Source organism: Ambystoma mexicanum, chromosome 4p, assembly GCF_040938575.1.
Source record: "Ambystoma mexicanum isolate Mex_15411 chromosome 4p, UKY_AmexF1_1, whole genome shotgun sequence".
In the NCBI taxonomy this organism is placed as follows: domain Eukaryota; kingdom Metazoa; phylum Chordata; class Amphibia; order Caudata; family Ambystomatidae; genus Ambystoma; species Ambystoma mexicanum.
The window spans coordinates 985,371,637-985,387,620 of NC_090927.1; positions in this window are offsets into that span (position 1 = coordinate 985,371,637).

Genomic DNA, 15,984 nt, shown 5'->3' on the forward strand with positions numbered 1-15,984 from the left:
GATCCAGTTTCAAGATCTGAATTCCTGAGACTTAGATTAAACTTGTTTCCAACTTTGGAAATCTTGTCTATTAGAGACAATGAGGAATATCCTACCAGCATTTGTGATAAATGTGATGAAAAGGAAAGGCAGACTCTTCAACATCTATTGTCAAAATGTCCATGGACTTGGAACTTGGAACTTGAGAGTGGCAAGATTTCAGAGATTTGTTCATGATGTATCTTGGTTGAACTCTAATATTTTTTGGGACAGATTAGCATCAGGAGACAAAACCTGACGGCTGAAGTTGTTAATCTTTTGAAGGATCTGAACTTGGGGGGAAGAGGTGAAATCCAATTAAGTATGAATTGAAATCAAATGTACGAGCGTCTACTGCTGCCCTGAAAAGCTCTCATTGGGGAGCAGGGGGAGGCTGGCTATCTCTCGATTAGATCAAATGTCTGACGTGCTCTTTAATATGTGTTTTATTGAGAGGTTTTGTTTTTGCTTTGTTAGTTTTTCTTATTTTCTTATCTGGTCTTTCCCTTTTATTCTTTCTCGATGCTAAGATGATCTCCTCTTTCCTATGTCTCTCTTTCTCCTTTTTCTGTGAAAATAAGTTGGTTGATTGTACTAAGACATTATTTTTAGCATATATATATGCATGGTTTGTGTAATAAGTTGGGATATTATATTATGAAGTATGTTCTTATTGAATTATTGTCAGTTCTGAGTAGTTTCATGATTGTGAAATATAAGAGTTCTTTTGTGTAATGTATGAGATGTGCCTCATGTCGTAGATGTGTTAAAAGTCATAATTGTTTTTCCTTTTTATATGGCTAAAACACAATACATTTTTTAAAAAGTATATTAGAAATGAGAGCTTTATTTCCTGGGTTAGATGTCACATATTTTTCAAAGGGTGTAAGTTCTCTCACTGCTGTCTTGCGAACCGGTGGGGTAGGACACAATGCCTAACTTGGAAGTATATAAACCAACCAGTTTCCCAAATACCGAAATCCTGCTTACATTGCAAAAAAGATTTAGGGTAATTCCCCTGAAACATATCTCTAAGCCTCTAACATCATGCATGTTACCATGCCGCAAATGCATTGGGTTCAAGCCTTGAGGTGAATTGAGGATTAAAAAATATGGGGGTAATGTGGCAAGGAAAAGTCATCAATTGGCACTTCTTAATCGCTGTATGCCAGACATCCTCTACCAAATGTGTAATCACGGTCGTAAAAATATTCGAAGCTCGGTCTTGTTTAGGCAACCACAGTTTATCCCCTAGTCGCGGTCCTGCCACCACACTCTCCATCTGTACCCACTTTTCCCACATGTCGTGAGCGCACCAATCTTTGAGAACCCTGATTTGAGCTGCCTGGTAGTATTTTAAGAAATTGGGAAGACCCAGCCAGCTAGCGTACTAAGAGTTACTTTTGGATTTTTTTTGTTCCAGATAAATGCGGGGATTGCTCTGTGCAGCTTCAGAAAAAATGTTATGGGAACCCGGATGGGTAATGACTGGAACATATATATAACACTTTGAGAAGTGTAACAATTTTTACTGTATTAATTCTTCCCAGCCACAGGATTTTAAGGGGACCCCACCTTAATATTTGTGACTTAATTTCTTCCAACAATGAGGGGTAATTGGCTTCATATAAACCATCAATTTGAGGAGTTATAGAGTCCCCTAGCAGTTTAATCCCACCCTGCGCTCACTCAAATTGTGTGTACAACCTCAATTCCTGCACCTCGTCTGAAGAAAGAGAAAGATTCATCACTGGGTCTGTTCACTGAAAGATTCTGAGAACAAGCCCTTGAGAGCCTCTAAGAGGTCAGTTTTTCTCGGTTTCTGGTCTCTGCCGTTGTCTGAGATACAGCCCCCAACAGGCTTTCAGCTTTCTCTCACATGCTTAGACTGGTCTCCTCTTGGGACTGAGATGTTGCACTCAGCAGTCTGTCAGCTTTCTCTCCCTTTCTGCTGCAATGGGGCAGACAAATACTCAGGTAATACCTGCTGCCCCGACTCATATAAGTATGCAATTACCACTTCCTATTCCTACCCCTCGCCAGTATCGTCGAGGTGAGAAACAATACCAGCTAAGACAGCCCTATCGCCCCAAGAGTCTGGGGTGAAAGGCGAAAGTAACTAAGATTATGAAGATGTCAGTTTGAATAGAATAGATAGTGTGACCAGCAGAGGGACAGGTAGATGTTAGTATGTACATGTATATGGAGATAGAGAGTAACAGGACGGCTACATACATACACAGGAAGTACACATAGCAGAGGTGCATGCATTAGACATGAAGAAAACATACACTCCACCTGAAGAACATGTACAATAGGTAATATATGCATTTAGATATGAAGAACGCTAATGTAGCATCATTAAGACATGAAAAACATTAACATAGCCAATGTATAAAGTGAATGCAATATGAATGACTCATGAATATAGCTCACTAACATAGAAGCAAGAGTGTAATTGGGCAGCCATTTTACCAAATATGGGAGCTTCAGCATGGGCCTCATTACAGGTCCAGCGGTAACCCTGCCGGTGATACCGGTGGATTGCCACCAGAACCGTAAAGAATTACCAGTGCCTGCCTTCCTGGTAATACCAGGGTATTACAACTCCGGCAGCCGTGAAGTCAGGCGCCGGTAATTCTGTTAATCCCCATACCCATGGAGTCCCATAGAACTCCATGGGATTGGGGACCACGGAAGCACTGGCACCATTAATAACGGTGCCCGTGACGGCTTGCCTACCATGGCCACTGTTTCCGGCAGGGCAGCCACTTCTCTTGCTGTTTGTTGATTTATTTTCTAGTAAAGGGGTATAGGGCCTATTTTCCCCAGGAAAGAAGACCATACTAAGCAACTTGTGATGGCTATCTTGCAGCACACAGATAGGAATCAGTTGAAATCTTTCTTGGGATTGACTGAATTCTATATGAAACGTAAGAGACTTATCAGAAAAGAAGGAGGTTTCGAGGAAGGTGATGAAGAAAGAGGCCACATGCAGGTGCTCTAAATACATGCAGAAACCAATTGAAGTAGGATATTGCACATGCATATTTCGCTGCAAAGACCCCCTCTTCTAAAAGGGGTGCCTCAGACTGCTGCCACCCTCTAAGGATTCATACTATTTAACACCAAATAAGATGTCTCCTCTGACACAGGTACTGCTTAAGCTAATATTTTGACTAAATTTAGCATTACCTCTTCTTCTTGCACACGTGTGTTAGGGACAAGTATTGACAACAGAATGGGGGTGTGACTCATTCAGATTCTTCCTGCTCTGAGGCCAAATCTCTTTCTCAGGCAACCTTACCTTAACGGTCTTCACTTGTCTATTTCTTCTACCCTCTTTATGCACCTTGACACTTCACTTCCCCTTCTCTCATAGCCTTCCACCAGAGCTCGGCCTAACTACTACCTCACTCTCCTCGCAGCCCATCTCCTTACTCTCAACCTGTACCCAGAAATCTCAAACTGGATGCTCCCATCCTACTAGAATGCCAAACCCCGTCTGCCCCCTGGTCTACCACACAAAGGTTGCTCCTGTTCCCCACCTCCTATCACTCTTTCACTTGGGTTCTGGAATGCGCATCCCTCTGCAACAAGTCTTCCTACTGTCAAGATTTAATCCCTTTGCTCTTGTCCCAGCAACTTGGGGACATGCATTGAGGTATTTTCCTTGTGGACTTTATTTCTGCGACACAGTACTGTGGTGGTTTGTGAGCTCTAAAACCATATTTTCCACTTCACTTCCCATCCAGATCCACTTTGGGTTTTTCGGCAGTCAGTATTCTTCTTTTTTCAAAAGAGTATGCTTCCCAGCATGCCTGTCCCACTCCTTCATCTCCACTCTATCATGACAAGGTTGGGTGGAGTAAAAGGAACACCTGTACCTGGCAGGTACTGGCATACATCACACCTGAGGCATGCGTGATGAATCCAATGGGGTCATCATGGATTCCCCAGCAGTTGCCTCCTCCCATGTGGCCAGCGGACAGCAGCCGCTACCTGATCCTGACCCTGAGGGCAGCTTTATGAGGGAGGATCATATGGTAAGAGATAGCCACTGGGGGTGGGGGGATATCATGGCCTCATTGGATAAGACACAGGATCCCCCACTTCCCCATGAGGGAGACTCCCTGTTGCCCATTACCCTAACGGCTCATTGCTTTGTTAGTTCTTCTTCAGGTATAGAAAATCTTCCATGTGAACTCACTAAGAAAGCCCTGGCAAGATTCATGGATCAAAGACCATCAATGGACTTTTATTCCCACAACTACTTGAATCGTCAGTTAATTTTAGTGAACTTCAGTTCCCACATTTGCCCAAGTACTGAGACAAGGAAGAGGATGGAATTGACACCAATCAGCCTGAGTGATGAACGTGCTAGTTATTGGGCGAAAGTACCTGTGCGAGCTACCTTTAAAATTGTTCACCGTGCAGAGAGCAGGACCTCACAAGAGGATATGATCTCTCCAGGGCAGGCGGGCGGTGGCTGGAGGCATGAGTGGTGCGCAGAAGCTGGAGGCACAAGTTGGCGTGCAGAGACCAGAGGCATGAGTCAGTGTGGTAAAGTGAGAGGGCTCACTGGCAAAGAAGAAGGAAGCATGATTCATGCGAGGCAGACCGTGGAGTCTGGCAGCCAAGAGAAGCAGCACCGTTCTTACCAGGAGCCAGAGAGTAGCCAGTATGCAGGAGCAGATCTGCAAGCAAGCCTGGGGAGATGTCAGAGCCGCAAAGAGTGGGGAACCGGTGGCTAAGCTATGCTGTGTAAGTATGTGTCAGGAATATTGCTTGTTTCCCCGGATTCCTCCGGACTGGAATCAATGGAACCCTGCTCCCATTCATCCTTACCTGATTCTTTGGATGCAGGCTCCTATCTTCGCCCCTTTCTTCTGGAAGTCTTCTTTTTTGAGAAGAGAAATGGTCTTCTACAATAGGAAGCCACCCTGTCTCCCTGATGTGACAGGGATACAAGGGACCTCCTGTCGGAGAAACCGACTGAGAGGAAAAAAGCACAGCTCAAAAAAACCTCTCTACAGATGTTCTTGTCGGCAGGCAGATTTTCGGTGACCAGTGGATGAGGTAGGTATGGCGGAAGCAGAATGGAGTAAATACACTTCCAGCAATCGAATAGAAGACGAGCACACTGGAGTACCCACAATGTGGAAGCACTCCAGAAGGCTGAGAACACTACGGAAAGATCCCAGAAGGCAAACTGGAGCAGGGAGAAACGGAAGGGAAGTCAAAGGTACAGCGGGAAAGGCAGCAAGGAAAAAAAGTAGGAATAGAGGAAAAAAGGAAAACCCGTCTGATGCCGAAGGCACCAAACTGAAGCTCTTTAGGGGGGAGAGAAAGAAACAAGGAAAGACAGACCGGGAGAGCCGGCTAGGGTGAGAAAAGTTTACAGAAAAGGCTACTAGAGCAACAAATGCAGGTTCGGCGCGGTAAGCAAGAAAGTTGCAACGCGCCGATCAAAACAAAGAGGAGGAGCTAAATACGGAAACATGACAAAGTGAAAGAAAGGCTAGAATGCCTATGCCGGAAATAGAGGAACTGAAAATGGGACATTCTAATGGCGCCGACGTCGCCATTGATCTCCGAGTTGCCAGGGAATGCCCCTCAAGACCGGTGACATGACAGTATGAGGAAGTCTGGAAACGGTGACGTTAGTCTGCCAGAGCAGGGTGGGGACCTGAAGGCGTTTCGGCAACCGCACAAAAGAGATTTAGAGTATTGAGAAGTTACAAAAGTGTACAGGAAGACAATGGTATATGAATAAGAAAAGGCAGAAGATTTCTGAACATTGTGAGATTGCTGAAATTAAAGCAAAAGTGAAGAATGTTTAACAAGCAGGTATATGCTACTTGTATGATAAAGCGGAACTGTAGGGCATTTTGAGAGTGCAAAGAGAAGTCTTTGCAGGAGAGTGCACTGAGAATTTGAGAGTGCAAAGAGAAGTCCTAGCAGAAAAGTACACCAGGCATTTGAGAGCGCAAAGAGAAGTCCTGGCAGGAGAGTACACCAGTTAGTTGGAGGTGCATAAAGAGTCCTGGCAGGGGAGTATACCAAGCAAAGTGCCAACCTTCAAGGATTATCAAGCAGAAACAGTGTTTGTGTTAAAAAAGTAACTTTTGTTGTAAGGGAACTTAGAAGACTGAACTATGTTCATCTAACAGATTGTTGTGGACCAACAAAGGCATGAAGAACTGTTAGTCCCAGAGACATTTGTGATACCTGTGAAGAATCCAGGGGAAAAGGATAACCCTCAGGGATTAAGTTCTTTTCCACTATGGAGAACATTTACTTTGAAGCCATCATACATTTATTTAAGAACACCTTTTTTGCAAATATCAGGTTATCAGCATTTCCCTTGTCATTTTGTGGTTTTGTTTTAGTGTGATGGTCAGGATAGAATGTTTTGGACACAAGGATGACTTTTTGATTTAGGACCTCCTGACAAAGACAGATCCTTAGTTTTTGGTTTTAGGTAAGGAAACTCCTCTTTAGAATAGGATCAGAGAGGCATTTTCTGAACTCTTTGAATAAATGTCTATAACCAAAAACATGACTACTTGTGTTTGACTTTCATTTCTGACACCTCACACACGTGATAGCTTTAAAAGTGTCATTTTAGTTTAGACCAGTGCTGGTCATTGTTTCAGTGTTCCTTTTTCCAGCTGGTCCCTTGATCCTGGTTCTTTATTCTTAGTTTTAAATTCCTACCACCTTGTTTCTTGCTCCTGAATCATTGGATTTTGAATAATTTATTGTGCTTATTCGCTTTTTCTGCTTTCCCTTTTTAGCTACCCCGGTTTCACTGTCAGTGCATGTTCTTCATGTTGAATGCACATTTGCTTCGTGTCAAATGCATGCACATGTATTCTTGCAACATTCGTTTTATTACTCTTGCCATTTTTAGCTCAGATTGTCTATATCTTGCTATACCTGCCTGGGATATGGGTGGTACGGTTGCCTTAGTGAGTAAGGTTTCTCACCTGTGTGATATTGGGCCGGGGGAGGGGCAGTAGCTATGGATGACGTATTCAGCTGTCTCCCAACATTCCCCCCACTGGTTGAGTCCTTGACCACACTCTCCCTGCCTTCCCCCAGATAGTGCTCTTTGGGTGTCCATACTTTAGTCACCCCACTCAAGGTGCCTGCATGTTTGACATGTTGGTCCATGCTCCAGGTCAAATAGCAGCATTTCCCATTGGAATCACAATATAACCAGTGCTCAGTATAATTATTAGAGTCTGGAGGACAAATACATTTTGATTCTTGAGGGGCGATAGGACTTTCCATTGTTTGGGCACGGAGAAAGTCCTTTGTTTGGGTACACTTACGCTCATCAGCATCCAAGTGTATTACTATTTTCATTCTTACTGCGCTTTTAGCAGTCTTTTTGTAGTGGTTTATTGTTATTCTTAGAACACAGAAGGCCAGTAGTACTAGTACCAATTTGGCCACTAGTATTTTGAATGCATTAGCTAACCAGGTGGGTATTGTGAGAAACCAGAAGGTGTCTCACCCACTAGTCCCCAGGGATCTGTCATCCAGGTGGCCAGTACACTGCCATCGCTTTTGGATCCAGTTCCTGGGGGTGGACCAGTGCGGAAGGATCATCTGGGTGAGGGGTCTTTGGGGAGTGGGAGTGGGACACTGGATGGTGAGATGCAGTTCCCCTTTCCTGTAACACCTTTACTCCATCCTACTCGGTAGGATATTTAGGAACTCTACCCCCACCTTTTACAACACAAAAACGTTCTCACGGGCAGTCCGCTATAAGGGAAAACAGACTAACATCCGAGCTGTGTACCTGACATGTCCCAATCCTAAAGTCAGGCAATTATCAACAATCACTCACACCTGACTTCCATTACACTTCCCCACATGGATAAAAGGCGGAGCACAAGAGCACACTCTGAGCGAGACAAAGCACACGAGGAAACAGCAGTTTTGAGACAGCAGCTGAGAAAGAGGCGGAAAACGGCAAAACCGAAGGTGACTGCAAGGAGGGAAATTCCCTTGACCTTTTCGACAAGGAACCATTACTTTTCAGAGACCTCGAAAATAGAAAGAATAAGAGCAGGAAACCAGGCTGAAGAATCCTGCATTTTGTATTGGAGATTCCGGGGGCCCTGCCGTGTCAGTAATCAAGGCAGGGAGAATCACCAGCCGCCGTGCTACTGTCCTTGGCTCCAAGAACAAAGCTGCATTAGTGAAGTCAACACAGCAGGTGAGTTGGTGAGACCGATACAAGACCGGTCTGTGTTGAAGCCAAGGTTTCATGCAACAACAATGTATGGTGAGCGCTGGAACGAACATTGTTAAAACACATGTAATAAGAGATGCGAGTGAAGTTGAGTGATTGAACTTTAAAGCAAGCTACAATACCTTTGACGGAGTGGTCAAGCACTGCGTGGGTGCTCAATCGAAGGTCTCTGTAATGTATCCAGCTGCAAAGAAATAACAGTAGATACATTTGGTCCGAGACTGGCAGAAGGAGACCATTTCAAAGAACGAATAAATGTGAATCGAAATGGTCCTGCGACAGGTCAAGCTAAATCCCACACACAGTTAAAAGTCTTTGATTTTGATGAAACAGAGAAAGTTTGGAAAGTATGTGAATTTGGCCCGAGCCCGGCACAGGGAGACCCATTGAAGGTTTTGTGTTAAAGTGGGTCTGAGCCTGGTGGACGGGGACCCGAGTTGAACAGAACATCATCAGAGAATTTGTACATGTGCTATCCTTAGAAGAAATTAACTTGAATTTTTGCCGTGTTGCATCAGGCCCTCTGAAATAAGAGACTTTGAATGGTAAAGAGACTTTGGCACCGAAGGCCCTGATGTTGATGTTTTGAACTGCATCCTCATGCTAGAGAAGCTAGAGCCCCAGGGTGCCACATTGTCCCTTGCTGAAAACATGGGGAAGGGAGGCCAAGGGCTTGAATATCCTGACATATAATTTCTTGAACACTCTTCTTCTTTTGTATAAATTTTGTTTCCTACACTATTTGTATTTAGAAGTAAGGATTGGCAATAGGTTTATTAGTATAGGCCCTTTTATTTTGACCCACTCGACTAGGGGTGCGTTATTATTATTTGATGGTCGTAGCTTGCTCCCATCTTTAGATTTAGGATTAGATAGGTGTTTTTCAAACCCAATTGAAGTTCAATAAACACCCTTGAACTGTGATCACTTGCGTCTGTCTTACTGTTTGATACCATGCCATCTTTGCAGTATCCGGGAGAACAGGTAATTCAACCAGTCATTATCTGAAATATCCTCAACCTCTTCCACCATTTTTGTGTGTATTTCTGTGAAGGTGGCTATAACCCCTGTAAGGGTTCAATTTTCCTCATTGTTGGTGGGTATGTTTGTGCAGCAAGAAGGACCCATTTCTGCACACACGCCCCCTTCATGGCCTTTAGCAGATCAAGGATATATCTATTTTGAAGGGTCATGAGCCTTAATGCTCTTAGCTCTTCCGTCATGGCATTAAACCCTTTCAAAGTTGTGTTTATTGTCTGCAAGAGCTCCCATCAGGTTATCTGCAACCATCTGGCATTAGTGCTTGCTTGCAACCCAGAAGTCAAGAAGGAGGCAAAGAAAAAGTCTGTTCTACTGAATGATTTATGCTCATCTGGTATGTTTATCTACGCCTTGGGAATATCACCAAGATGCACTTCACTTGGGGGCCCACTAAGGCTGCTGTACTTATTACCACCAGGGAGCACAGACCTCTCCAGTTTGGGGGAAGTTGCATGTAGGCTTTTGAACCACAGGCCCAATAGTAGTCCATTTATACAGTGGTGCCTACTTTCATGCCTGGTACGTCAAAAATATGCCCGCGCTTTGTACTCATTCCAACATGCACTGTGCCATTATTTCTGCAGTACACAGTGGCCTTGTTCAATGGTATTATGGGCACTGGTCCTCTTTCATCTTCTACCCAGGTAAGTAATTTGGTATACTTGGGCCATTCCTCAAGGCATACTTTATTTGCTTTTTACACAACCTCTTCAGAGTGCTCTAGGAGTGCTAATGCTTGCAACCTAATAATCCTTCTGCCGTAATGATGCATCCCTTTTTGTGTAACTGGCCTCTGTTCCAGCACCCTGGTATTTCTTTTTCTTGCGAAACACTACACCACAGCATTTTGTTATTGTCTATTCTAATCCCTCCCCTGTTTATGTCCACTGGTAGGTATTTTACAACTTTGTGTTATGTTGCAGCTTTTATCATGGTATTCTTTTGTTTTATAAAACTATCCTCCCATGGAGATTTTTCTTTTGTCACCCACTCTATAAGGTTGTCTTACCCTGGAATTGTCATCGAGTCATACATACATGCAAGGTGTGTCAAGCAATGTTTTGTGTTCTTGTGGACTTCTGTGGCTATACAGATTCTGGAGGCGCTCATGGCATAGGGGATGAATGAACACACAAAGAACTCTCATCAGACGTCTCTCTCCCCACCTTGCTCAAGTGTTTGTACCACAAATTGTTAGTGACATGAACATAATCAGTAACATTTCTACTCAGGGACTTTGAGTCATCTAGCACACTCCTTTTTAGTACTTTCATCTGTGTGCTTACTATAGAGAATTCTTTTGTTGCCACTTCACTTTTCGTTGTAACAGTAGTTATACTCCTGTCTCCTAGTCTAGCTACATTATAAATGACCATGCTCGTAATGCTATAAGAATAACAAAATAAAGGTTGCAAAATGTGAACAATTTTGCTATAAGCATTATTGCTAACGTGTCTACCTATTGCAAATAACTAGAAGCATTAATTCGTCTAAGTGCTAAAAGCGGATATCTAAAATTATTGAATAGTCCCATTCTTTTCACCAGGAAAAAATCTTTTTTTAGTTTCTTTTAGGAGAATACATTCACAGCAAAAAACGTGTTGAGATTGAGAGGCCGTTTCTAAAAACAAGGTAGGCTTTTATGTAAAAAAAAAAACACAGCGAAACACACGTTCCCGGCTCCTAGGAAAGGAAAAGTGTTCATGTTGCATGCACATTTGCTTCTTGTCTAATGCATGCACATGTATTGTTGCAACGTTAGTTTCATTACTCTTGCCATTTTTAGCTCAGATTGTCCATATCTTGCTGTATCTGCCTGGGATATAGGTGGTACAGTTGCCTTAGCAAGTAACGTTTCTCACCTGTTCAGTATTGGGCCGGCAGGGGGGCTGTAATTGTAATTGTAATTTGTTATTTGTAATGCGCGTAATACCCAGAGGTTTCTTCACAGTACCTTTAGGTCTTATCTTTGTTGCTCAACAGCACAGACCCGGCTTCTAGGCGCTTTTGCTGTGGTCAATACAATGTTGAGATATTACAGCCAACACAATCCCACTGACAGTCGCTGAAGAGTCTGTTCAAAGGTGCAGGCTCCCGTTGGGTCAAATCCATGTTCGAGACTGGTGAGTTGATGGCTTACAGAAGACGAGTTGGTGCTCTTGGCCATTTCTCCCATGATGTCAATCCTGCTCTTGGGTTGAGATGAGTTGTTCCACTTTAATGGTTTGAGTCGGAATCTGGTTGACTTGAAGTGCAACAAGCAGTTCGAAGTTGTATTGAGTGCCAATACCATCACCAGGATTACTGTGGTGGCTTCAAGGGCATTGAGTGCAGTTGAACCAGTTGCAAGATGTCTCGAGGTGATGAAACAGGATTCTATCTCTTTCTGGAATTCCAGGGTGCTGGGAGGCCCAATCCATGGTCTGCAGGGCAAGGTGTGTTCTGCAGTTCCACTTCAGTGAACATGATCCTGGTTCCAGTGCAACCAGCAGAGAGGCCTTGGTCCACAGCTGTTCACCCCAACTGTTCCCTGGGGATGGTTAGGAAGCACAGCGTGTGCTATGAGTGTATGTATATATATATATGTCTAAAAAGTTCTTAGTTAATGTATTGGAGATATCCAGTGTATCTGAGATTCTAATTTCATTTCTATATGTTGACCTCCAGGTGTGCCTCTGGATTATTGCATACTGGAATGCCTGCATCGGCCATTCTAGAAATAGTCAGAGCTTCCAGAGTAGGCAGGAGTCATAGAGGTGAAGGTAGCTGCTACTGGAGGCCTGTACGCATGGCCTTGTGCTTCTGCGTTGATACAATTAAATACTAAATACACTGGAGTCGCCAAGGTGTGTCTGCTTTTCCCTTTCCTCTGGAAGTGGTCACCATAGACATTATACCTTGCCTCTACCCTGGATGTCTTATGTCTTCATCTCCCTGGCAGAGGACTTTGGGATAGGTAGTATCCCCAAAAGAAGTCCAGGCAATCCTTCTGTCTTGTCATGCAGGGGGTTCTGCTTCTTTATAAAGGAAAAATGGCACAGGGGCTTGACCCAAAGCAAGCCTGCTCTAAGGGGCCCGATCCAGGCTGTTCTAACAAGTGCCCTTTGCTTTCTAACATCATACCCAGAGGGCCTTGTCCTACAGGAAATGGGGAGGAGGTGGGGAATGTAGAGACCCTTAACATAAGCCAAGATGGTATAACCCCTCCCTCAGCCTCCTGCCCTCCTCTGGAAACTTGCATACATACTGACTTCAAAGAGACACCAATGGTCAGCACCCTGGTGTGAGTGCAGCTTTGTTATGGCAGTGCTGCCATAGAAGAACAGGTTCCCAAGACAGCTCATTGAGAAGGTTCCGGTGCCCTGGATAAGCTTGTTGACCTTCCTTTTTGGGATCAAAGAGGCAGCATCCTGGCCATTGCTCCCCATGACAGCTGTGGAGACACCCAGGCGAGATGCCTAATGCATATTGCCATGTCCAAGCTCGGCTTTGCTCACAAAACTGACACTAGAATGACATAAAATTGCTGTGGCCGAATAATTGTGTGATCATACCAGCAATCAAGCATGGCTTACATTTAAAAATTAACATGCTACTTGGTTGACTAAGGTAGACAATTATGATTTGAATCATAGGTGAAAATTCGGATGGAGAAAAAAGTAAACCATGGTATTCCACCGACTTGCAAAAGCTAAAATCTAAAATGAGGAAACTTTTTTACGAATGGAAAACGAATCTGGTGCCTGCGTCTCTGGCGGACTATAAAGGCTCAGCCAGAGTGTACAAACTGGGTATTTTGGAGGCATTTTTTTTATTTTTTATGATAGGATTGTAAATGCCAAATCTGTGGTAAAAGAATTGTTTAAATTACTGAGCAAGCAAGAATAGACCGACCCCCCCACCCCCGGCCTCCCTGACGCTGGATCTGTTTTGAAGGATGGGGCTTAGTGCCAGAGCATACAAGATGCCTTTGTTAATAAAAAGAAGGGCATCAAGGATGATATCTTGTGTAAAAAAATTGCCTGCTCGTTAGATCAGAGCAAGCATTGCACCAATCTCTACAAAAGCTGCACCTCCATCCCACTGTTCAAGTTTTCCCCTATTACTGTGGATGAATTGTCGGAGGTGGTGACGCATCAAAACTAAACGAGATGTAAAAGCAACCCACGTTTGGCCGTGATCATAAAAAGCCTGCCCCCGACAATTTGTAAATTTGTGAATGCCTCGCTGATTGAGGGTCACGTTCCAGCTGACATTAAATTATCCTGGTTACTCCTATATCTAAATAAAAATTGGTTTACCTATGGATGAGCCATTACACTATAGGCCCATTACGAATACATCTTTCCTTCTTAAAATTCTTGACTGAGTGGCATACGGGCAAATCGCCCAACATTTAAATACATACCCCGTACTGAACAGTCGACAATCAGGTTTTAGAGTAGGATATGGCACAGAGACTGCCTTACTGGAATTGAAATCTAGGCTGCTAGATCGAATGGAAAAATTACTTTTATCCATTCTCATGCTCTTGTACTTATCGGCCGCGTTCGACCTGGTAGAGCATGTAATTTGGTCTCTAGGTTAGAAGAATTGGCCAACTTCTTCCCAGCTGCTGCACGCTGGGTCTCATCCTTTCTTAATAATAGAGAAAGCCGAGTATGTTCTGTTGTGGCCGAGGCTATCTCAGTACCAGAGGAATATAGGGTCCCACAGGTCGCCTGCATATCGCTGTGCCTGTACAATATCTTTATGGCTCCATTCTTTGCATGGTTAGATCAGGAAGGGATTCTATATACAAATTCTGATACAGTGTCCCACTCCAAAATATCGTAGTGGCATTTTACGTCTCCGTCTCAACTTGTGGATCACAAACGACATAAAAACAAGACGACGCATTGTGAGTCCAGATCAAAATTTTTGTCGTTTTTGTAAAATCACCACCATCCCCGAAACACTCACTCATCTGATTACGGAGTGTACAATGCTTAGGTCTAAACGTGAAACTGCTTTTTCAAGACATTGTGAATATTTGGGGAATTTATCACAAATTGAATGCTGGGCGGTAGTGTTGGGCAGCCATAACATGGCTATACAGATTGCAGCAGTCAATTTTTTGCACAGCCTAAATCTGGAGGCAGATGAAACTGAAACTGAGAATAGGGAAAGTGAAATTGAAAAAAAAACGATTAGTGTGCTAGTGTCTGCTGATTGTTTTCTGTTTTCTGTTGTTCTATCGCTACCTGCTTATTATCGTTTTTAACTAATTTTCTTTTTAATGGTATATTTGGTTGGTATTGTACAAGATATGAGTGATACTTCTTTGCCTTGTTTAACAACAAATTTTGAGAAATCTATTATACCTTGTGCAATTGATTAATTACTGCTAGATCATTCTGTAAGTTTGATAATAACGAATGAATGAGTCAATTGGAGTGAATTTGTATTGTAATCAAATTTTTATCATAAGTTTGTAATTGTTTTATGATTTTTTTTTGTATTTCGACTTGTAAATGAAATTTTGAAAGGTTGATTAAATTCAGCCAAATCAAATAAAAAAAATATGAATTACACTGACGCTACACAGTGTGTTGTCCCCCAGTGGGTTTCCATGACTCAGACAAAGAGGAATTGAACAGGGTCTATGCTCTTATTGAAAACTGGATGTTATGGAATTACCTGGCTATGAATAGGTCTAAAACTGAACTATTGATCGTTGGCTCGCAACCTCTGCTGTCCAAACTAGGTTCCATCTATGATGTCTTCCAATTAGAGAACGTCACAATAACCCCTCTTAAGAAAGTTAAAACATTGGGTGTTACTTTCAACCAGTGTTTTTCTATGAAGGCCCACGTAGGGAGCTTAGTCTCAGGGGCAGCGTACTACATTAAACTTATTGCTTACCTTAGACCTCTGATAACACAATGCAGAGACTATAGCAAGAGCGATAATTGGTGCCAAACTGGATTATTGTTGTAGTCTCTTAGCTGGTCTCAGTAAAGCAGATACAAATAGATTACAAGTAATTCAAAACGGTGCTGTGAAGGTGGTCATGGGGCTCGCTAGACATGACCATGTCTCGGAGGCTAGAAGAGCCTTGCACTGGCTCCCGGTTAGGCTTGAATACGATATCGCCTCCTAATGCTCACGTTCAAATGCACACTTGACATCATGCCTAGTTACCTACAGGTTCTCATTGAGGATAAGGTTGTGAGGCGATATCTCAGGTCTAATATTAAAAAATGATTAAAGATTCCAAGATGTAGAACCAGGAAGTCAGAAAAAGGAGCTTTCTCTATTGCTGCCCCTAAGGCATGGAATGATCTCCCACTTGACCTTGGTCTCAGAATAAGCTTGAACCATTTAAGCGAAAATTAAAAACATGATTGTTTGCATAATTCCGCTCTTTTTGTTTAGTCTCTACATCCACAGTCGCTCTGAATTAACTTCCATTCTCTGAGCTTTATTTTTGTTTGTCAGCACCCTCATGCCTTAGGGTTCAAGGTCGGCACTATATAAATAATTAAAGTAAAGTAAAGGTACTTTTGCCACTGCAGGGCTTGTGCTAAGGATGTCAGGAGACTATCTCAGCAAAGGTACATTTCTATACGGGGCTCTGATTGGCAGGACACCATTTCAGAAACATAATTTCCTGC